The sequence below is a fragment of the Monodelphis domestica genome, chromosome 1, assembly GCF_027887165.1.
Source record: "Monodelphis domestica isolate mMonDom1 chromosome 1, mMonDom1.pri, whole genome shotgun sequence".
NCBI lineage: Eukaryota > Metazoa > Chordata > Mammalia > Didelphimorphia > Didelphidae > Monodelphis > Monodelphis domestica.
Genome location: NC_077227.1, coordinates 159,502,935 through 159,527,019, shown reverse-complemented (window position 1 = coordinate 159,527,019; position 24,085 = coordinate 159,502,935). Strand labels below are relative to the sequence as shown.

At 38.3% G+C, this 24,085-nt stretch overlaps 1 protein-coding gene and 1 long non-coding RNA gene across 2 annotated transcripts in view; one reads left to right on the top strand and one right to left on the bottom strand.

Annotated features, from left to right (window-relative positions):
- Positions 1-24,085, bottom strand: part of PIAS1 (protein inhibitor of activated STAT 1) — a 194,428-nt gene that overhangs the window by 164,592 nt on the left and 5,751 nt on the right. The window lies entirely within an intron of this gene.
- LOC103093649 (uncharacterized) overlaps positions 192-24,085 on the top strand; it is a 36,241-nt gene continuing 12,347 nt past the window's right edge. The window contains exon 1 of the long non-coding RNA XR_008914400.1: positions 192-4,134. This is a non-coding gene — a long non-coding RNA (uncharacterized LOC103093649). The remainder of the gene's footprint in view (positions 4,135-24,085) is intronic.

Genomic DNA, 24,085 nt, shown 5'->3' with positions numbered 1-24,085 from the left:
GATGTTTCCCATTTTTATAATAGGGCCAAGCGCTTCCATTTTCAAGGCAGGCGGGATGGGAGGAGGCTCGTAGAGGACTCATCCAAGGTCACACAGCCTACAAATTTCAGAGGCAAGACTCCAAACCACGTTTTAGGATCTCACAGGCCAATTCTCTATCCACTGTCATAGCTGTTCAGGCAAGTTTGTAAACCTTCAAGGACTAATCTGTGGGTTTTTAATTCTCTCTTAAATTTCAGGGGCTCCAGTGGAATTACTTGTCAGCTCCGGGAAGGGAAGGAGAGGAGGGAGAGAACATGAATCATGTAACCATGGAAAAATATTTTAAAGTAAATACATTTTAAAATAAATAAGTTTCAGGGACTACCTAGCATATATGCCTTTGCACCCACCTAGTTGGTGCTCAGCAAATCTTTTGTCCAATTGATTATGGATCCTACAAAATCTCTGGGAAGGGTTAGTCAGAACACAGATGAAACAGGCATTAAATAATAAGCAAGTTATTGTATTAACATAAGAGTTTTGATTATAGTTTCCTAAGTAAAGGCTTCTCTTGAAGGATAGAAGAATCAATCTGTATTCAAGTTCAGGTCTTCTAGTTTCAAATTCAGTATTCTTTTTTTTGTATACTTCACTGCCTCTGATTATATTTACAACTCCTTTTCACGTAATATCTATGCTTCTATTTCCCTTTTAATTGCATACTACCATATTGCTTTCAAGGGCAGCTAGGTGGCACCATGGATAGAGTACTAGGCCTGGAATCAGGAAGATCTGAGTTCAAATCCAGCCTCAGATACTTCATAGGTGTGTGTCTCTGGGCAAGTCACTTAATCCTGTTTGTGTTAGTTTCCTCATCTGTAAAAAGTCTGAAGAAGGAAAGGGGGAACCATTCCAGTATCTTTGCCAAGAAAACCCCAAATGGGTTCATGAAGTGTTGGATGGGATTAGACAACATTGCTTTCTATTATCATGTAAATATTTCTTGAATATGTGTGATCATACCAAAGAGATAAGCTTTCAGGGAACAGGAATATTGTGTGATGTTCCTTTTCTATCAATACATCCTGTTCTCCACAATCCTAGACATAGGTCCATGCAGTTAGTCTATAAGCATTTATTAAGCTAATTATATTATACTTTATTAAACTTATATATCATATTATTAAGCTTATATTATACATTATGTTTATTAAGCTTAATAAATAAGAAATAACAAAAGTTAACTTTGGAAAAACATGGAAAGACCTTTATGAAATTATAAACAATGAAACAAGCAGAATCAAGGGAGTGTAATATATAGCATGTTGCTTGAAGAATGATTTGTGTATTTCCACCTCCAGAGAAAAAACTAATGAATTAGAAATAAGTAAGACATAGTTTTATATATGTGTTCTAAGAGCTGGGGATACAAAGAAAGATTTTTTAAAAAGCCCTGTTTTTGAGGTGCTCACAATCTAATTGACACAACAAAAACAATTATGTACAATAAAGTATATCCCAGACAAATTGGAGATAATCATCAGGGGAACAGCACTAACATTCAAAAGGATCAGGAAGGACTTCCTGCACAAAGTAGGGTTTTAGCTGGGATTCAAAGGAAGACAGGGGAGGTAGGTATCTTTACGGACACTTCTGAGATAAATATTTGTCTTGTAAGTCAGTAAAGGTTTTCCCTCAAGTTTTCCCTATATTACAACTTCCCCTTTCTCTGATTTCAACCTCTTCTACAGAGCACCTCTTTGGTTTGGTTCTTCCTTAATTTTTCTGTCCCAGCTTCTTGCTTAAGAGCCAATGTTATTCAATGATTCAATATTTATTAAGTACCTTATTTATGCAAAAGAGAGCTAGTTGGTCTTGGATAGAGCCCCAGCTCTGGAGTCAGGAAGACTTGAATCTTCAAGTCCAGCAAACGCTGGAACCTGCTTGTCTTAGCTTCCTCATCTGGAAATGTCAAGCCACTTCAGTTTCTTTGCTATGAAAACTCCAAATGGGGTCACAATTGAAAAAAATGAATAACAAAAATATATGGAAGGCATATGTGTCCAACATTGTAGATACAATGAATGAGTGAAAAAACATTTATTAGGTGTTTACTATGTGCCTTGCAAGCCCTGTGGTAAAACCTAAGCATAAAAATAAATTTATTATTATTATTATAGAATAAATAAGGAAAATTAAAAATAAAAATATTTCTTGCGCTCAAGGAGCTCATATTCTAGTGGAGAAATATAACATATTAAGAAGTTGAAGACCAGATAGGTACACTTTGATTCAGAAAGTTACTTAGATGGTGAGTAAGGGAAAGAAATTTGACACATAAGGATTTGGCATACATAACACAAGAAAATGGGAGAAATAGACTGACACAGCCCATGTAGGAAAAATGGCAGAATTGATTTGACCACATGATTCAAGATTCTAGAACTGGAAAGGAGAGGGAAGAGTAATGAGGCTATGGAGGAACTGGCAGGAGAGGAGGGAGTGAAGTAAATTATAGCTAGAGCTTTCCTGAAATAGTCACTGATCAGAAAAGGAAGGAGAACCACTGGGGAGAATGTCTTCTGGGCCAGGTGTTCTTAACCTTTTTGGTGTCATGGACCCCTTTGTCAGTCTTGTGAAACCTATAGACCCTGAATTATAATATTTTGTTGCCTGTATTAATAATTTGAGAAAATGTTATATTTCATCTAGAAGTTAATGAAAATAAAGATCCCCCCCCCCCCAGTTAATATGTAAATCCTGTTAAATCTATGTACATACATCCTAGGCTAAGAACTTCTTGCCTCTTTGGTGAACCTTTTCCAAGTTCTAGTGCCCAGAGGGCAAATTCAAACTGTCTGTGAGCCTCTTGATTACCAGAGAGTTGAGGGAGAAAGTGCTTGCTTTGGGCTGCTGTACAGAGAGGTGGGGCATGCCAAAAATGTCCTCAGGCATTGGGAAGAGGAGGACCAGAGCAGCTCCCCAAGTGCCAGCTCTGCATGTGTGCCAGATCTTCTCCAGCACTGGTCTAGGGCATCTTGGTGTGGGCAAGAAATGATGATCCAGTTGGTTATGGAAGAGATGACTTTCCAGAGATTCAAGGTCACAAAAACAAAACAAAACAATTTCTACTTTTTAAAAAAAACCTTTACTTTATGTCTTAGAATCAACTTTAAGCATCATTTCCAAGATAGATGAGTGGTAAGAGCTAGGCAATTGAAGTTAAGTGACTTGCCCAGGGTCACACAGCTAGAAAGTATCTGAGGCCAGATTTGAAACCAGGACCCATTTCCAGGCCTGGCATCCTATCCATTGAGTTACACAGTTACCCCTAACAATTCCTATATTTAAGGAGAAGCTTATATTCTAGCAAAAGGGTATAACAAATATATAGATAAAGAAATATAAATTAAGAGCAATGTTATATTAGGTAAGGAGAGAGGAGATATCATTTATACTTTACTGTAAATAAGCTTAAGCAAAATACCATCTTTTCAGCTGTGCTGGCATTTTAAGACTTTTTTCTAGTTATGAAATCAAAAGCTTTGTTCCATGTTAAAACAATATGGGACATGTTGATTGATTGACTGATTGATAAGGAAATGTAAGCCTGATCCTTTCCCTGTTGTCCCTGAAATCACAACTTAACAGACAAACATATCACCTGCCCTGCCTGATGCAAGGCCTCTTTGGTCTTGACATATTGGAATTATGTCCCTATTCATCCACAGTGAATGTCCAAACACAGCTGATGCACAATTCTTATGAGGGTCTGACCTCATAGTCAGTTTCCCACTCCAACAACTAAATTGAATTGAATCAGATGTACTCACCCAGAAGTCCTCTCTACATGAGGTCATTCCTTTTCTATGAGGCCAATTTAGGTAGATCTGAACAATTTCAGATGATCAACAACAATGGGGCATTTGTAGGGTGACCCGTGGAGGTGTTGTACATTCTGCATTTTTTTTAAAGGCCCAGAATAAAGTACAAGCAGCAGCCATGGTTGATAGCCCTCAGAAATTCCGCCCAGTGTCCTGACTGACATCAGAAGGATTTATGTGGTCAGCTTCATGGAGGCATCTGATTATGAAACAAACCTTTGAAAGACTTCAAAAGCAAAAATATCCCTAGGGTGTTTTTGTTCTTAAGGTAAAATTGTGGCAAAATCTATGTAAAATTGATTAATATCCCTGTGCAATAGTGAAAGTTGGGGGGTTGTTTTAAATAAGTTCAAGGAATTCAGAACTGCTCAAGATCAGAAAAGAGCTACCAGAACTCAAATCATCTAAAATTTTCAGAATATAAAAATATAGATTGCCCCTTAGAGGATTTTAAATAATCTGCATAATTCAATTCAGTTTCACAAAAATTTAATAAGAATCCAACATGTCCTTCTTATTTCTATATGTTTCTTTCATATTTTCTGCATTCCTATCATCATCCTCAAACCCCTCCTCATTCCAGCTCCAATTATGTGTTGTCTTCCCCTACAATATCAGGGCAAGGGTTGTTTTAATTGTTTGTATTTGTATCCCCAGTCATTCACACTAGTCCTGGCACATACTTTGTGCTTAATAAATGTTGTATCTATCTATCTATCTATCTATCTATCTATCTATCTATCTATCTATCTATCTATGTAACTTAGTATCTATCTATCTATTGATCCACAGCCTCTAGGAATAATAAAGAAAAATCCTTGCCATTAGGGATATTACATTCTGAGATGGGGCATACAACCCATGGAAGACAAATAAATATAAAACCATTTTTAACAGGGAGAGAATATTGACAGCTATGGGGAATCAGGAAAGGACTCATGTAAAAGGTGGCACCTGAGCTCAGAAGGAAGCTGGGGATTCCATGAGGTATGGGAAATACATTCCAGACATGAGGGATCACTTGTATATACAAAGGCATAGGAGAGAGAGAGAGAGAGAGAGAGAGAGAGAGAGAGAGAGAGAGAGAGAGAGAGAGAGAGAGAGAGAGAGAGAGAGAGAGAGAGAGAGAGAGAGAGAGAGAGAGAGAGAGAGAGAGAGAGAGAGAGAGAAGGAATGCTATTTACCAGGAATAGCTGGGAAGCCAGTGTGAGGGGGTAATATGAAACAATACTGGAAATGAAGGTAGGCATCATATTGCCAAGAACTTTAGATGTTGGGTTGAGGATTTTGTATACTGATTGGAGCTATTCAAGACTGAAAGAGATGAGAGAATGGGAGAGGTCTATGTTCTAGAACTGTCACTGTGGCAATGGGGGGCAGATTGGAGAGGGAAGAAGTAAGAAGCAGATCAATTAAGAGGCCCAGGTAAAGGGTGCAAAATTGAAAATTGACTCTAATTCCATTTTGTTAAGATTTAATCAAGGGGAGTTAGGTAGCACAGTAGATAGAGCACTGGGCCTGGAGTCAGGAGGACCCAGAGTCAAATATGGCCTCAGACACTTCCTAGCTGTGTGACTCTGGGTAAGTCACATTATTATCCCATTTCCTAGCTCTTGCTGCTCTTCTGTCTTGGAATTGATACTAAGACAGAAAATAAAGTTAAAAAATTTTTTTTTATTTTAAAAAGACTTAAACTAGCATAGATTTAATATTCTCTTTCCTCTATGGATCTAAATTCCTCACTGTTGCAAGTTCACTAGGTAACCAAAGAATAAGGGTCATGATTCTACCCTTAGGACTTGTAATTCCACTCTTACATTGTGTCTTGTACCCCCTACCTTTAGTGGCAGTTAGGTGATGAAATGGGTAGATGTCAGGAAGACCTGAATTCAATTCTGATCTCACTACCTGTGTGACCCTGGGCAAGTCACTTAACCCTATTTCCCTCAGTTTTTTCATTTGTAAAATGAGATGGAGAAGGAAATAGCAAATCATTCCAGTATCTTTATTAAGAAAACTTCAAATGGGGTCACAAAGAGTCAGAAACCTCTAAAATGAGTGAACAACAAACCCAAACCCTAGTAATTTTACCCATCACCCACTTTCCAGAAAAACTTGACTAACCTAAAAGTCAATCTCTTCCATTTAAAACAGTAGCAACTCCCATAACCTGTAGGCTAATCACCTAAGGATTAATCTCATCTCCCAGAGATGTAATGGGAGGAGCTAAAATGACACTCATCCTACCTGCTCATTGAAAAGACTAACCAATCAGAAGAAGGCACACCTATATTGATTGAGATTTTGCTCTGTAATCTTGTTAATCATCTTCTTGTTTATTTTTTGGTTGTACTTACCTACTTCTGAGAGAAGAAGGCTAAGGTCCCTCAACTAGTAATGTTTTATTATCTAGTTCTTCCTATAACTCAGGTGGCTTTTAGGTATTTGGATGTTATACCATTTGGTGCATATGTTTCATATTGATATTATTTCATTGTCTATGGTGTCTTTTATCAAGATATAATGTCCTTCCTTTTCTCTTTTGATTAGAACAATTTTTACCTTGGCTTTGTCTGAGATTATGATTGCTATCCCTGCTTTTTTTACTTTACTTGAGACATAATAGATCCTGCTCTAGCCTTTTATTTTTATTCTGTATGTGTTTCCTTGCTTTAAAATGTGTTTCTTGTAGATAGCATATTGTGAGATTTTGGTTTTTAATCCTCTCAGCTATCCTCTTCTGTTTTATGGGTGAGTCCATCCCATTTACATTCATAGTTATGGTTACTAATTATGTGTTTCTCTCCCTATTGTTTTCCCCATTTACCCTTCTTTCTTTCTCCTTTCTCCTTCCCTTGTTCACAGATGCTTTGCTTCCAACCACCACCTCCCCCAATTCTTCCTCCTTTTTATTCATACCCTTCTTCTCTCATTCCTCATTTCCCTCCTACTTTCCTATAGGATAAGATAGGTTTCTAGAGCTAACTGAGGGTAGGTATTATTCCCTCTTGAACCAATTCCGATGAGAATAAAGTCCAAGCATTGCCTGCTACCCCTTCCATCTTCTCCTTCACCATATTAATTCTTACACCTTCATAAGTGAGTTTACTTCCTTCTTTCTCACTTTTTATATTCTCCCCATATATTCCTCTTTCCTTTCCCTTGTTTGTTTGTTTTTTTTTTACATCAGCTCATCCTATTCAGCTTATTCCCTTCCTTATTTCTATGTATATTCTTTCTCATTGCTCTGGTAGTGATAATGTTCCCAAGTATCTTAAGTACTTTAGGTATCTTGAATACTTTAAGTACTTTCAAGTATCTCACATATGTTAGATATATTAGGTATCTCAATTATCACCTTCCAGGTATGAATGTACTCAAATTGAACCTTATTGAAACCCTTATATTTCCACTTTACCTTTTAATGTTTATCTTGAGTGTCAAATTTGCTCACTGAATTTTCTTTTCACCTCTGGTTTCTTAGTTAGAAAATTCTGAAAGTCCTCTACTTCATTAAATATCATTTTTCCCCTTGGAGGATTATGCTCAATTTCACTGGATATGTAATTCTTTGCCTTTTGGAATGTAGTATTCCATGCTTTTCAGTCCTTTAATATAGAAACTGATAGGTTCTATGTAATCCTGTTGGTAGCTCCTTGATATTTGAATTGTTTCCTTCTGGCTGTTTGTAGTACTTTTTGATTGTCCTGGGAGTTCTGGAGTTTGGCTAGTTCTGGAGAATTTTATTTGGGGATCTTTTTAAGGAGGCAATTGATAAATTTCTTCCAATTTCTATTTTCCTCTCTTGTTTGAGGAAATAAAGGCAAGTTTTCCCTGATGATTTCTTAAGATGTCTAGGATTTTTTTTATTGTGATTATTCTGATGATTCTTAAATTATCTCTCCTTGATCTATTTTCAAGGTCAGTTGTTTTTCCAGTGAAGTATTTCAGATTTTCTTCTAGTTTTCATTATTTCAAATTTGTTCTTTTCTGATTTATGAATCCATTAGCTTCTATTTGCCCAATTCTAATTTTTAGGAAGTTATTTTCTTCCTTAAGTTTTTGCATTTCCATTTCTATTTGGCCAGTACTATTTTTTAAGGAATTATTTTCTTCAGTGTTTTTTGGGGGAGACTGTAGGGGGGTTCCATTTCCATTTGTCCCATTCAATTCCTTAGGAAACTTTTTTCTTCAGTGGATTTTTGTGCCTCCATTCCCTTTTGGCCTAGCTTAATTTTTAGGGAGTTGATTGCTTTGGTGAATTTTTCTCTCCCAGCTGTTGAGTCTCTCTTATTTGATTTTTAAAACTTCTTTTCAAGTTCTCCTAGGGGTTCTTTTGGGACCTGACATCCTTTCACATTTTCTTTTGGGGCTTCACATTTCCTGTTTGGCATTGTTATGCTCTTAAGAGTTTGTATTTTGATCTTCACTGTCCTTAAAGTATCTTTCTAAGGTCAGATTCTTCTTTGTCTTTTGCTAATTTTTCTAGGTTTTTTTCCCCATTACCTTATCTATTTGTTGATGTTCTTGTAGAGTATTCTTCTCTGATACCTGGGATAGGCCTGGCTGCCTTTGTTTCCTATGATGTGTTGGTTGAAGGGTTTGTTTTGTTGGCTTGTTGTAGGGAGGCTTGTAGCTATTTTGTCCAGCTAAATACCACTCCCCATGCTGCCAGTTCCCCTGTTGTCTCCTTGGATGAAACTGGTCCCCACTTTGCTGATGTTGCCTCAAGTACTCTGCAGCCTTACTGCTTCAGGCCCATGGAAGAATGTTGGTTTAGTGTCCTCTCTGTCTTCACTACCAATGCAGAGTGTCTTGGGTTGAGCAGGTCCCACACGCTGCTACTTTGTTGCTCTGACTAAATAGCAGCATATTGAATTGGTCCTTATTCTTCTGGTTACTACAGATGCTACACCCTCCCCCCCCCCTCCAGGCTACTCTACTCTCTCTTTAGGTCAGTGAGATGTGTTTCTCCTGTTTTCATTTGTTTTGAGGTAATTTATTTATTTTCTTTTTGTGTGTGTATGCGTGTGTAGGATTTGGGTGAGCAGAGCTTCCTTTACTCCACCATCTTATCTCCCAGCATGTGACTCCTATCTTGTTAATCACTATAAAAGATTCCATCATCCCTGACTTTATTCCTTGAGAAGCCATTGACCTCTAACCTTGCTAATAATAGATCATGCTTAGAAATTGCCTCTCAGTATTTCTCTTGTGACAGAGGTCATAAGGATTCAAAGTAGGCAATGGGAAGGCTATATAAGTGGAGAGGATAGCATGAATATTTCTTCATGCTGAAGAAAAAAGTATTCAGTGAAATATGTTTGGGGAAAGGAAAGGAAAAAGCCTATTTGTTCAGCAGACAACATATTATAACAGGAAAGATCATTGAAATAGGAGTCAGGAAACCCAAGTTCTGCTCTAAGTTGAATTACTAATTAGCTGAGACCTTTGATAAATCACATAGTGCCTCTCTTCAGTTTCCTCATTTGCCAAATGGGGATAATAATGAGGATAATTGCCCTGCCAATCAAGGATAGTGTTTCAAATATAGAAGTTGTAATCATAAGTAGCCTGATTGACTTTTACAGATAGGATCAATGATCTAGAGTTAGAAGAGCCATGTGGGCGTATATGGGGTGTTCAAGGAAGATTAGTACCTTTCGTGTAAGGGCTTGACAAGCTGCTCATACACTTTTGGTGTCCACCTCTCACCTGAGACTCAAAGAAGCTGTAGCATGCACAGTGACCACACCCTACTAAAACTGTCTTAGTAGATGGACTAAACCAGGTTGATGATAACCAAAAGACCTCAACCTTCCCCTCTCCCCCTAAGTGAGTTAGCCTGATATCTCCTCCAAGCATGTGAAGATTTCCTCCAATGTAATGGGTAGATGAAAACAATTTGTTCCAATATTCATGAAGGTGGCTGAAATGGGTCCTGTGGAAGAGCCCTTATAGTTTGGTCAGACATGGAAGACACCAAGGTCATCCAATTGCATCCTGAGCCATCATCAGTCATCCTTACTTTTGTCTTGCCACTGTACTTGGATGACTTAGAAGAAAGAATGAGGCTGAGGACTTAGTGCAACTCTACTTAAATTCAATTCATGCTCAAGTCAAGACATTCTCCCCATGATGTTATTGGTTCTCTTCAAAAACAAAGGATGAATGACAGATGATAACTAGTTCACAAATGCTCTTTTTAGAGATGAAGAAATAGGCCAAAAGAGAATAAAAGACTTGTCCATGACCGAATAGCTATTATCAGAAGCAGGATTTATATACATATTTTCCAGATTCTTAATTCAGCAACTGTCAGTTTTATATACTACACTATGTTTTTGTTTTAGGATAATTTCTACACTAATGGGATGCCAGTGGGTACCCTCCAGAGCTCCAAAGCTGGGCCAGAATAACACCAATACCAAGATCAGTTAGTCAAACCAGACAACCAGTTTATTAAGTATTATCTGTGTAAAGCAAGGTACTGTGATTAATATCACATTAAGACACTAGGGAATTGAATCCTGGCATTGGAGAATGACTAAATCATTGCAGTGGGGAATAATTGATTGAATCTAGCTAATGCATACTTTATTCACACCCTAAACTTAGATTTTAAAAGGAACAGATCCTAAAAAGAGAATAACAGAGCTGAGAAAGATAGAAATAAGAGAGAAGAACAGACACATACTGTTTTTGCCCTTTTCTGAAGCCACATAGTTCCCAGAAATACATAATTCCACGGATATTCATAGTATAGTGGGTTTGAACCAGGGACCTTTAGATCTTCAGTCTAACGCTCTCCCAACTGAGCTATTTTGGCACCACTCAGAACTCAGAGATGCCTCCATCGTAGCTCTATACAAGAACAAAGGCTCACGAGCAGCCTGTGACAACTACAGAGGCATCTCACTACTCTCCACTGCCGGAAAGATCCTCGCCCGTGTTATACTCAACAGACTCCTGTCATCTGTTTCAGAGCAGAACCTGCCTGAATCACAATGTGGCTTCCGACCAGATCGCAGCACCATAGACATGGTCTTCACAGTGAGGCAAATGCAGGAAAAATGCCTTGAGCAGAACCTGAGTCTCTACATTGTCTTCATAGATCTGACAAAGGCGTTAGACACAGGGACTCATTGTGGGTGATCCTCAGCAAGCTCAGTTGCCCAGCAAAATTCGTCAAACTGATCCAGCTCTTTCATGTCAACATGACAGGGGAAGTCCTATCTGGTGGAGAGACTTCCAATTGCTTCAACATCTCCAATGGTGTGAAACAAGGCTGTGTCCTCGCTCCGGTACTATTCAACCTATTTTTCACCCAAGTATTAAGACATGCTGTGATGGATCTAGACCTGGGCATCTACATCAAATACCGACTGGATGGCTCACTATTTGACCTTCGCCGCCTGACTGCAAAAACAAAGACAACAGAGAGACTCATCCTGGAAGCTCTCTGCAGATGACTGGCTCTCATGGCCCACCAAGAAAATCATCTCCAAACCATTGTGGACAGGTTCTCCACCGCAACAAAACTGTTTGGCCTGACTATCAGCCTCAGCAAAACAGAGGTGCTGTTCCAACCTGCACCAGGGAGGCCAACTAATCAGCCATGCATTACAATCAATGGCACGCAGCTTTCTAAAGTCAACACTTTCAAGTACCTGGGCAGCACCATTGCCAACGACGGGTCCCTAGACCACGAAATTAATGCCAGGATCCAAAAGGCCAGCCAGGCACTTGGGCGGCTGCGCTGCAAAGTCCTCCAACACAGAGGTGTAAGCTCTGCGATGAAGCTCAAAGTGTACAACGCAGTGGTCCTCAGCTTGCTCCTGTACGGTTGCGAGACATGGACACTGTACCGGAAGCACATGAAACAGCTGGAGCAATTCCACCAACACTCCCTCCAGTCAATCATGAGGATCCGATGGCAGGACTGAATCACCAACCAGGAAGTCCTCGACAGAGCCAACTCCACCAGCATTGAAGTCATGGTCCTCAAAACCCAGCTACGATGGTCTGGACACGTCATCCGCATGGACCCACAGCAAATACCAAGACAGGTATTCTATGGTGAACTGTCAGCTGGACTCGGGAAACAAGGCCGACCAAAGAAAGATTCAAGGATCAGCTAAAGTCCAACTTGAAGTGGGCTGGCATTACACCAAAGCAACTAGAACTTGCTGCCTCTGACAGAAGCAGCTGGCGAACCCACATTAACCATGCTGCCGCCACTTTTGAAGATGAACAACGTCGATGTCTTGCCGCTGCGCATGAACGCTGACACCAGGCCACAGCCGCACCTCCCGTAACAACTGGCGTCCCATGCCCCATGTGCCACAAACTCTGTGCCTCAGCCTTTGGACTTCAAAGCCACATGAGGGTACACTGTAGATGAAACTGCACAAAGACAATAGTCATACTCAATCACCGAGAGACTACCACTACAGTGGGTTTGAAAGTTAAGATTTGAATTGGAATCCCGATTTTGACAAAAACTGTGTGGCTATGGAAAAATCACTTAATCTCTTTAAGCTTCAGTTTTCCTCACCTATAAAATGGAGACAATAGCTCACAAGGTTATCATGAGGCTCAAATAACAAAATGCACTTAAAAGTGCTGTGCAAATTTGTAACTTGGAAGCACTGTACAAAATGCCAGTTGCTATTATTATTTTCTCCAGGAAACTGTGATATGTGTCTCAATGTAAATTGTTGTTCAGTTGTTTCAGTCATGCCTAACTCATGACCCCATTTAGGGGTTTTCTTGGCAAAGACACTGGAGCAGTTTGCCATTTCCTTCTCCAACTCATTTATAGATGAGAAAACTAAGGCAAGAGGACCAATGACATCATGGGGTGATGTCTTACCTTGATAGTTGTCAGCCACACTCTCTCATCTAGAGTCATCCTAGTCCAGTAGCAAGACAAAAGTTAAGATGACTGGTGATGGCTCAGAATGCAGTAGATGATCTTGGTGTCTTCCATATCTGACCAAAATGTGAGGGTTGGAATAAATTGTTTTCATCCATCCATTCCACTGGAGGAAGTCTTCACATGCTTGGAGTAGATATCAGGCTAACTCATGGGGGTGGGGGGAAGGAGGGAAAGGTTGAGGCCTTTTGGTTATCCTTAACCTGGTTTAGCCCATCTACTGAGACAGTTTTACTAGTATGTGGTCACTGTGCATGCTATAGCTTCAGGTGAGAGTTGAGTGCCAGGTGGACACCTAAAGTATATGAGCTCTGAAAAGGGCTTGGCAAGCCCTAACAACAGAGGTGCTAATTCTCCCTGAATACCCACTATACTTAAGTTACTAGGAGAAGATATGTATACATATATAGTTATAGTTATAGATATATAGATATATATGCACATAAATAACCAAAATACAAGACAGTGGAAAATATCCGCCATTTTGAATAGTGAGAACTAAGTACAGAACCTACTTCTTGAGCCCTGTTCTCTTCCCTATGCCACCCTTTATACACTTTGCCAGTAGCACATGTATTATACATCAGATGAACCAATTCTTCAAGGAATTTGTTTGTAGGCAAGTTATTACTGTGTCAGGACTGTAGGGACATGTATAGCAATTACCTAGTTTTTTATGGCTTTTTAAATATCTCCCCAATAACATTATGTAGATGCTTATGAAATTAATGACTTGAGTCAGTGCTATGGAGCTCTACTAGGAATCTAGCATAAGTGAGCAGTTCTAGCATGCAACAATTTTTTTTCTAGGCTAAAAACTCTCCAGGAAAGTCTAGTTTTTGAACTGTTACAAAAACAGTTTGAGTTCCCTGCTCCCCAAATGATGGTAGATTGAGGCACCCTGAGAGTAGACAAAATAAATGTGCTGTCTTAAGGGTTTCAAGATTTACAATAGACAATGTATGGTTTTGTCAGAAGACATCACCATAATTTGTTTTTATATATTCCTTTAATTCTTTCAAAATATAGAAATATCTAGGACCTATGATTTTTGCCAGGAGAATCACAATTATTTATATTTATACACTCTTTATTTCTTTTAAAATTTCTCCCTCTCAGTAACCCAATGCTAAAGGGTAGTGGAAGTGTGATTATCCCCATTTTATGCAGGAGGACAGTGAGGCTCAAAGTCATTAAGTGACTTGCCCATTATCACACAGCTAGATTGGATTTGAACACAGGTCTCTGGATTCCAAGATCATTGCTCTTTTTATTATATCGCATTTCCTATGCATGATGAATAGGCAAATAAATTGTTTTAATATTATAGAGGTGATATCATGTTGATTATCAAGGATTCAGACTGTGATAACCTTGGACAAGCCATGTTCCCTGGGTAGGTCTCAGTTTCATCTGAAAAATTAATAGTTTGGACTAGAAGACCAAAGTCCCTTTCAGCCCCAAATCTCTAACCCTATGATTTTAAGACTATGGGATATCCATCTGGGGCAGGCAACCTGATGATGAAAGGAATGTATTTGTGAAGGGCAAAGAGGGGGGAAATTGCTTAGGTAAAAGAGAGAAAAGGCAAAACTAAGAAGTCAGAAGGAGATGATCTGAGATAACAGAGTAAAAGATAAGGGTAGAGGAGCCAACAAAACCAAAACCAAACTCCTTTCTCTTTAATTCTGTTCTTCCTGATTTATCTAATTTTGCTAGTAGCCTACATTCCTCAAGGCACCAAGGCTTTCAACATTAAAGCCTTCTTCAATAATTCCTTTTTCTGGGGGGCTGTCCATTCCTATCCTGATCTTACCCCAGGCTAATAAATAAGGAAGCCTTTGGTCTCCAAGATATTTCTCTAATCTGTTCTCTCCATTTTCTCCTCACTGCTCTAAGTCAGGACCTTATTACCTATAGCCTAGATTACTTTTATTAGGCTTCAGTCTCCCTACTTCTAGTCTCTGTTCCTTCATACAAATAGGTAACAGATTAATTGTCCTAAAACATAGGGTTTTTTTCCTTAGTATTTAACTTTAAACTTTTAACAGGCATTTGTTTTGTCTTCCTCCTCCCCATCACCCTCTTGGGGGAAGAGAAGGAATAAAAAACCCCTTGTAACAAATGTGCATAGTGGAGCATAGTAAATTTCCATATTGGCCATGTTAAAAAATGTGTTTCATTCTGCATGCTTAGACTATCACCTTTCTGTCAGGAGGTGGCTATCTTCATCATCAGTCTTCTGGAATCATGATTGATAAATATATTTATCAGAGTTTTAAAAAAACTGTATTGTTTTACAGTGTTATTGTTATGGTATGAATTGCTTGCCTGGTTCTGCTCACTTTAATCTGCATCAGTTCATATAGGTTTTCCCAGGTTTCTCTGAAACCATCCTCTTCATCATTTCTTACAACACAATAGAATTCCAACATGTTCATATACTACAAATAGTTCAGCTATTCACCACATGATTGATGGGCCTAAAATAAGTTCTGATTATGTCACTGCCCTACACAGAAACCTTCAGTGACACATAGGGAATAAAGTTTAAACATTTTATTGTGTCATTCATAAGATCATACAGATTCATTCATAAGATCATCTAGAGTTACAAATGACCTTAGAGGTCATCTACTCTAAACATTGAAGATTCTCCATAAATTGGCCCTAACTTACTTTTCTCAGTCCTAGCTCCTCAATCTTCCTTTTACATATCTATGTTACCATCAAACTATTTACTCACTATTCTCCAAAACTTTGTATTTCTACCCTCTGCATCTTTGCTCACACCATGTTTTCTGTCAACAAATATATATCAGCTCCATCTCATCTTTTTAAAATCCTACACCTTCTTGAAATCCTAGCTCAAAGGCAATCTCTTCCATTAAGTTGACTGATACATTAATACCCTGAACCTGAAGTAATCTCTCCTTTTAAAAGTTCATAGAACAAAATCTTTTAGCCTGTGGTTCAACAACTTGTTTTTTTTTTAATTGATAACTATTTTCAATATGGTTTCTTTTGTAATACTATTTATTTTATGAATTTGAAAACATTATTCTGAGAGGGGTCTTTAGGCTATATCAAGCTACCAAAGGAATTTATAACACACAAAAAGGTTAAAAACCCTAATATGGGACTTTGCATATACTCTTCAAATGGTATTTATCATATTTCCAATTCCAACACATATCACAATTCTAGTTATATATGTTCAGGTTTCCTTTCCCCTTTAGATTATAAGCAATTTAACACAGGAACTATATATTATTTATCTTTATCTCTCAGAGGGCCTAGCACAATAGAAGACCATTCAACAAATGTTTGATGAATGAATGAATACGCTAGAGAGAGAGAATGGTAACAGGAAGGATATAACTCAAAGAAAGGTCAGAACCCCTGAGTTACCAGTTGAGTTATAAGGATGCCAGATGATCAAATAGCAGTTCTGGTTAGAGGCTAAAAGAATGTAGATCCCCTAAGGCCCAAACAGAAAAGGACCTTGTTCCTCCAGAGACCAAGAGAAAGGGCTAAGAAAATATCTAAACCTTCAACTGGATGATATCCCTCCTTAAGGGCATAGATTGTTCCATTTTAAAATTATATATTCCTAGTATCTGGCACATAGTAGATATTTAATGAAAGCTTTTGGGGTCAGATAGGATGGTAAAAAAAGGATAACCTGAGAAGATGAACAATAATTAAAAAGAATAGGGATTTAGAAAAGTGGTGTGTGGACATGACAAGGTAGAATGGAAGAGGATAAGATGATGGAGTGACAGTAAACAATGGAGGCCAGCTCCTTGCCATAAAAATCTTCCTAATAAACAGATAGGAAAAAACCCACCAGACTAAATGCTGTAGGGGAAATCCAGAAAAAGTCAGTGAGTTTCTTGTCCAGGAAAAAAATTCCTTCAGAATCTTTCTAAGACAATTCAAATGGAAGCAATTCAGTTTTTAGTATGGTGGTAGTATACTGTCAAAGTTTCACAGACATACAAAAATGAAGTCAGCACAAAAGCTTTCCTTTGGAGTTTCCTAAACATTGAGTTAGTTCTGGCAATGTGTGCATCAACTTCATAATTTATGTGGATATCACTGGAATCCCAAGGTAAATGAACTCATCCATAGCATTCAAAACTCCTCCATTTGCTGTAGCCAGTGGTCTGATGTATGGATGGTGTGATGCTGGTTGGTGGAGAACTTCTGTTTTCTTGGTGTTAATTATCAGGGCAAAATTCACACAAGCAGCAGAGAATCAAACCATGCTCTGTTGCATCTCATTCTCAGAGGCTGAGCCAAGTGCATTATCTTCTGAGAAGAGAAAATTGTGTCCCAACTGCCCTTCCAATTTAGTTCTGACTTGTATCCTTTTCAAGTTAAATAATTTTCCATCAGTGTATTAATTGACCTTAATGCCATTTTTATCATCATTGAAGGCATGACAACACAGAAAACATTATACTAAAAAGCATGGGAGCAAGCACACAACCCGGCTTCACTCCATTGATAACTGGGAAAGTGATAGAACATTGTTCATCATCCAAAATCTAGGCAAGCATGGAGCTGTTATATAATATTGATGAACTTTTCCATGCAACCAAATTTCACCATGGTTTTCCACAAGCCCTCATGACTGACAGTATCATACATAGGCCTTGGTTAGATAGTTGAATGCTGTATATAGATCTCTGTTCTGCTCCTGGCATTTCTCCTGTAGTTGTCAGAGAGCAAACACCATATTGACTGTTCTTTGGCCCTTTCTGAAGCCACATTGGCTCTCAGGTAGGTAGGTGACCATCTTCCAGGTGAAATATTAACCTATTAAGGATGACTTTGGCAAGACTTTTACCAGCAATGAGTGAGAGGCTTCCCTACGATTGTCACAGTACAATCAATTTCCTTTTCCTTTATAGAAGTGGGTGATGGAGGCATCCTTGATCTCCTGGGGCATAACCTTCTCTTGTCATATAACCCAGAAGATTTCCATCAGCTTTTGTATGAGCAATGGCCCCCCTGCCTTATAAATCTCTGCTGGAATGGACTCAGTATCAGGTGCTTTGCCACACAAAAGGAGCTAATGGCATTTAGAACATCTTCTTCTCTTGTAAGTTTGGCTAGAGAGGTATTGATTTTTAACCTGAGATATGGTCAATGACTTCAGAATTGATAGATGACAGTCTGTTGAAAACACTACAGAAGTGTTCTGCTAATCAGTCCAGGATCATGTCCTTATCACTTATCAGTGTGGACATATTAGCGCTGAGTAGTTCAGATACATCATAGGTCTTTGGCTTATAAATAGCCTTCAGGGCATCATAAAAGCACTTTAGACTGTTACTATCTACTCTATTTCATCTGCTTTCTTACTGAATCTTGTATCTCTCTAAACTTCATTTGCGCTTTATTTCTGATGAAGTTAAACACTGCCTTCTTACAGGTGGATGAGCTATCCTGTTGGCAAAACCTGTTGAGTTCTTATTTTTCATTTAGTGGTTCCTGAATTTCCCCATCATTTTTATCTAACCAAATCCTGATGTTTGTGAGTATTCTGACCCATATGAGTAAATTCAATGCTATACATGAAATCTCTGGAAGCTGCCCATTCCTTTTCTGCTCTACTGTTGCCAATTGTATGTTAGTTCAGCTTTCCCTCTGTAAGGGCTAGAATGTAACAGCCAACAACAAAGTGATCTGGGAAGCATTCTAATCTGTTGATATTAAATCTTCTGGTAGTTGACTTGTGCTGGAACCTGTTGATTACCCTCAACCTGGTTTGGCTTGCCTGCTGAGATTTTCTTCTAGGGAGTCTGTATAGTACTATACCTCTGGATGCCTTTGGATACACCTATGATCAGATGAGACTCACTGGAGGATGAGGCAGTTATCTCTTTATTAGCTTCAAATGAATTTCCCAACTGGGAAAAATCTCATTTCTGTAGAGTCACTAAGTCTAAAGGATTGACTCCAGGGAGGGAAAGTCAAATTCACCAATAAGGGGAGGAGCATTTTCTTCTTTATGAGTTCCTATGAGTTCTTTCTTGGTGGGGAGAGGATGGTACATACTTTCCACTGAAGTACATAAAAGCTATTCCATATCCAAGGAAGAAAGAGAGGGTGGAAGGAAAGAAGGGACAAAGGGAGGAAAGGAAGAAAACACATTGATTAAGTGTCTGTTTTGTGCCAGCACTTTACAAATATCTCATTTGATCCTCCTAACATGTCACCCTGGGAGGTAGTTCCTCTTATTATCATTTTACAGTTAAAGAAACTAAGGCAGACAGAGGTTAAGTGACTTGCCCAGGTTCACATAACTAAGATGTATCTAAGATCACATTTGAACTCAGGTCTTCTTGATTTCAAGTCCAAGGATCTATTCAATGTGCCACCTAGCTACCCCAATAAATAGAATGTTCGAAAAAATTTTGTGTAGTTCAGGCTGTTAATAATTTTAATATGATTATTAGCAATGTTAATATTTATTACATTAATATTTAGATCTGTAAATACGTACATATGCATGTATTTATATAATAGACATGTATGCATGTGTGAATGCATGGATATGTGAGTGCTTATAGTTTGAATGCTTATGAAGGAGCTGAGGGCCTTTTTACCCACCTCTATAAAGACTTAGACATCAGCCTAAGAGTGGTTTATAGGAACCATCCCCCCCCCCACTGCCCTCATCCCCAAGACTTTCATTTGTGAAAGTAAAACTTAGAGCTTGGGAATTCAGGACCATAAATTACACTATTGTTGAAATCTGCAATACACTACTTGGGAAAATAGCAATATGAGAAAAGAGCAATTTATTTCCAACAAACAATAACAAATGTTAGAACCTATTGAAACTCTTTTTTTTTTTCATCCCTGTTTGGCTCTCTCCTTTAATTGGCTATAATATTGGACAAAGAACACATTTTTAGTATTCATTCTAACTATTGGGTTAATTAGTAAGCAAGTTATTTCTACACACTAAAATAAAAAGTCCTGAGCCTGGCATTCAAGGCTCCCTGAAGTATGGCACAGTCTATACCTTTTCAACAGTATGTCCCCACCACTCCCCTATGCAAACATATTCCAGTCAGACTGGATTGGCATCTTGACTCTCCTAGGTATATGCTTTTTTTTTTTTTGACTCGCCTTTCTGCATTCCATTCCTCTTCCCTGAAATGTTCTACTCATTCCATTTTGCTGATCCCTTTGCTTGGAATGCTGGGTCTTTTGCTGCCCCCCCTTCTTAATTTCCCTAGCCTCCTTCAAAAACTTCATCTAAATCCTAAATTCGGCAGGAGGTCTTGTCCAAATCTTATAGCTGCAAATGCCTCCTCCTTTCAAATTTCCTTCATCTACTTTGTATATTTCTTGTATGTCCTTAGATAATTTATATGTTTCCTCTCCCATTAGAATAGAGTTACATGAAGGCAGGGAGGGCTTTTTAATTTCTTTCTCTGTTTTGTCTTTCTTCATATACCCAGCACTTAGCACAGTGTCTTGTATATAATTAACAAATATTAATTTTAATAAGTGCTTTTTTTGCTGACTGCTTGTTGACCAAACTATTTGAACCTTTCCTATCTTTCACTGATCAGCCTAAGTCTTACCTCCTTCTCTAACTACCGTAATCTCACTGTAATTTCCACTACTGATCTAGGTCAACAACACCCATCTGTCTGGTCTGGGTGCTGCTTATTGTCTCTACACTCATCTGACAATTATGCTAAGCTGCTTTATGTTGTTAATTATCTTTTCACATATGAGCCTTGTCTTCCCAACTAGACTGAAGGAGAAACCAAGCTACTTAAAGGCAAGGATTATGTGTTAAAATTATTTGTACATCCACCCTGAAAGCTTCTAGGAAAATTCTGGGCTTACATAGTGAATACTCAAAAAACATTTTGATTTGATTTGCCGATTGACATTTTAAAAAATTGGCATATTAATTTATTTCTCATTCAGTGAAAACATCCTTATTTTATTCAAGTAGAAAAATTAACTCCAGCTCTTATTGTTATGCATATCACAGAAATGAAGGTATCTGTTTTGCAATGAACTTTACAGTTCTCAAATCTTCCTCTAGCTCCCAACATGCTATATATGAAAATAGTTACTAACTAAATGACAAGGAAATTAAATACTGGAAAAGTTAACAGTTTATTATTTAATTTAGTTTAATTTAATTTAATAATCTAGGTAGCATAAGAAGTTAGGGGAAAAAATCTTTTTCTCTCCCATTCCTCTGTCTGAGTCCTCTTTTTGAGTCACAGAGATCTTTTCACAGCCCCCAGGACCTGTGGTTTGGGACATTCAAAGTTCCATGCCTTTCTCCCCCCCCTCCTTCTAGAATGTCTATTCCTCCCACTCCCTTAATGCCCCCCCAACCTATTTTATTTTTATTTGATTTTTTCAATTAACAAGAATTTACTTTTTTCCCACCTTCTTCCCTTTATCACAGCCTGAGATAAGAAAAAAAAGAATAAGAAAACTCTTATAAAAATAGATATAGTTGATCAAAATAAATTTCTGCATTAGTTATATCTCCCAAATGTTTATCTCACTATACATATTGAGTCCATCAAAACCATTCCACTCTAAAAAGGATTTTCCTCTTTTCTAAATTCCTACAGCACTTTGTTGTAAAGCTGTAACAAAGGTGAGGCAAGGAAGGAACTCAGCTCAGGCAGGCCAAAAACATAGGGGCAAAGCAAAATATATAAAATATACTCCAACTATCTCAAGCACACCATGCCATTATGACATGGGCAGGAAGAACTGCACAAGTTTGTACTCTGCCTTGGGCGTAACAGTGCTGCAATATTGTACCACTCACCTAACATTTATCATCATACTGTCTTGTATGTTTTTTTTTTAAGTACAGTCTCTATAGATAATAGAATGTTAAAAGCTAGAAGACAATTTAGAGATCACCTAATCTAATCCCCTAATTTGACAAATTTGAAATCTAGAGCAGTGAAGCAAACTTGCCTGAGATCACACAGGTATTAACTAGCACAACTAGCATTTTAACACTCATTCCATTATACTACTTCAGTAATTTAAATTCAATTCAATTCAATTCATCAAGCTTTTATTAAGGACCTACTATGTAGAAACCACTTAAAATAAACAAAACAGAACTCTTATCTTCTTCTATTTTAGTATCAGTTCTAAGACAGAAGATTGGTAAGGGGTAGTCACAAATTTACCCAGAGTCACACAGCTGGGAAGTGTGGACATGGAGTGAGGTGTTCTATCTGGCATGCTACTTAGCTGCCCCTCAAATGACTCTTCTTATGGAAGATGAAGGAAAAAAGCAAAATAGTCCCTGCCTTAAAAGGGTTTTCAGTCTATATGGCAGTGATTCTTGAAACTTTTGTGTCAAGGACTCCTCTGGCACTTTGGTGAAACTTATGGTCCCACTTCTCAGAATGTTTTAAATGAATAAAATAAAACACATAGGAAAACAAAGGAAGGCAGTTCAAAGTTAAAAGGCAGAACAAAACCAAGTTAATGAACTCCAGGTTAAGAACCCCTATCATACAGGAAAGAGAATATGCATGAAAATGCAAAAAATACCCAAAGTATATGCAAAGAATGGGGAAGGGGAAGCACGAATAACTAAAGGCACCCAGAAAAAAGAGATCATATAAGGAGATAGCCCCTGAAATAAGCTTTAAGGGGAGCTAAGAATTCCAGTAGCATGGGTGAAGGGGAGAAAAGTGTTGCAATGATACACAAAAAGTATCACTTTTATATACATGTATCTCAAGCCTTGTACATAATAGATACTTAATAAAAGTTTATTAAATTGGTTTGAATTGCTTCTCCACCTGGATTTGAAACTCTGGCAGGCTAAGGAGCAAATTTTAAATGTCTTTAATAAGCACCTAGTACAGGGCTGGGCACAGAGGAAGTGCTCCATAATTGATTGATTGATTGATAGGTGAATTAAAGACACATTTGTAGCTCCTAATACCCCTTAATCCACTAAGGAAAGGTTGAAAATGGAGAAAATCCACCCATTGTCTTTTTGATCTATGGAAACTTCAACAATCACTTTAAATGAAATTTTTTTAGATTCTGAATCGAATTAGTCACATGGTTATTTTGGTGTAAGAGGCACCCAGTTGAGTAATTACTGATCAGTGCTTCAGGGACTGATTTCAGTCCAGAGAAGAACATTTTCCTAGCGAAAAGTCTCAAGTAATTAATTCCATAAGTATGATCTATATGAGAGGCAGTGTGGAGTAGTGGATAGAGAGATGTCTAGAAGACATGGGTTCAAGTACTGCCTCTGACTCATAAAGACTATGAAACCCCTATGCAAGTTCATTTAACTTTGCAATGCTCTAGACAGTGATGGTGACCTTGTGGCACATAGAGCTCTCTTTGTGGGCACATTGTCACCCCCTTCTCCATTCCTCCCCCTCTCCCCCCAGTTCGTTACTTGAAAGGTAGAGGGACTGGGTTGGAGCTTCTCCCCATCTGTTCTTCACCATGCCTGATGACATTTTTTTACTTCACCCACCACTCTGCCCAGCAGCCTAAGGGGAAGTGCTTTCTCCCTCCCCTGTGTGGGGTGAAGGGGGAGCAGGGTATGGCACTTGGTCTGGGTGAGGTGGGGGTGGATCCTGGCACTCCATCTCTAAAAGGTTCACCATCACTGCTCTAGACAAATTAAGTTATAAATTACAGAGAAGGGGCCAACCTGTACCAGAAAAGGAAGATTCCTCACCTAAAAATTCCCTATACCAATAAAATCAGAGGTCCAGACCCTATCCTAGAACTCAATGGTTAGCACAGTATGGACCTTCAATTAATGTTAATTGATGGTGCTGATGACAAGGATACATAAACTATGCTTCATAATTAAGACACAGGTATTTCACAATAGAGTGTTAGTTAGCTACTTTATCCCATAAGGAAGAACATGAAGCATTTGTGAGCTCAATAATCCTTCTAAGAATTTTACCTATAGAAGCATACAGGCCTGCCTGAGGGAAATGTATCTTAATTTTCCTAAATTTGAAAAAAGAAAAGGCTCTTTGGCAAGAAGTTGTTAGGATTTTCGATAACACTGGTTACATAGAAGAACATTTCCTACTCTGGATGGCTTCAAGCCAGCTTTTGACAACAACATACCAGCTTCACAGAGCTGCAAATGAGTAGATGTGATTTTATCTTGACTTTATTATCCCGTCTCACAACTTAGAAAAGTAATACAGGAAGAAACATGAAGGATGAGATGTGAAGCAATAGCAATGGGCCATGACCA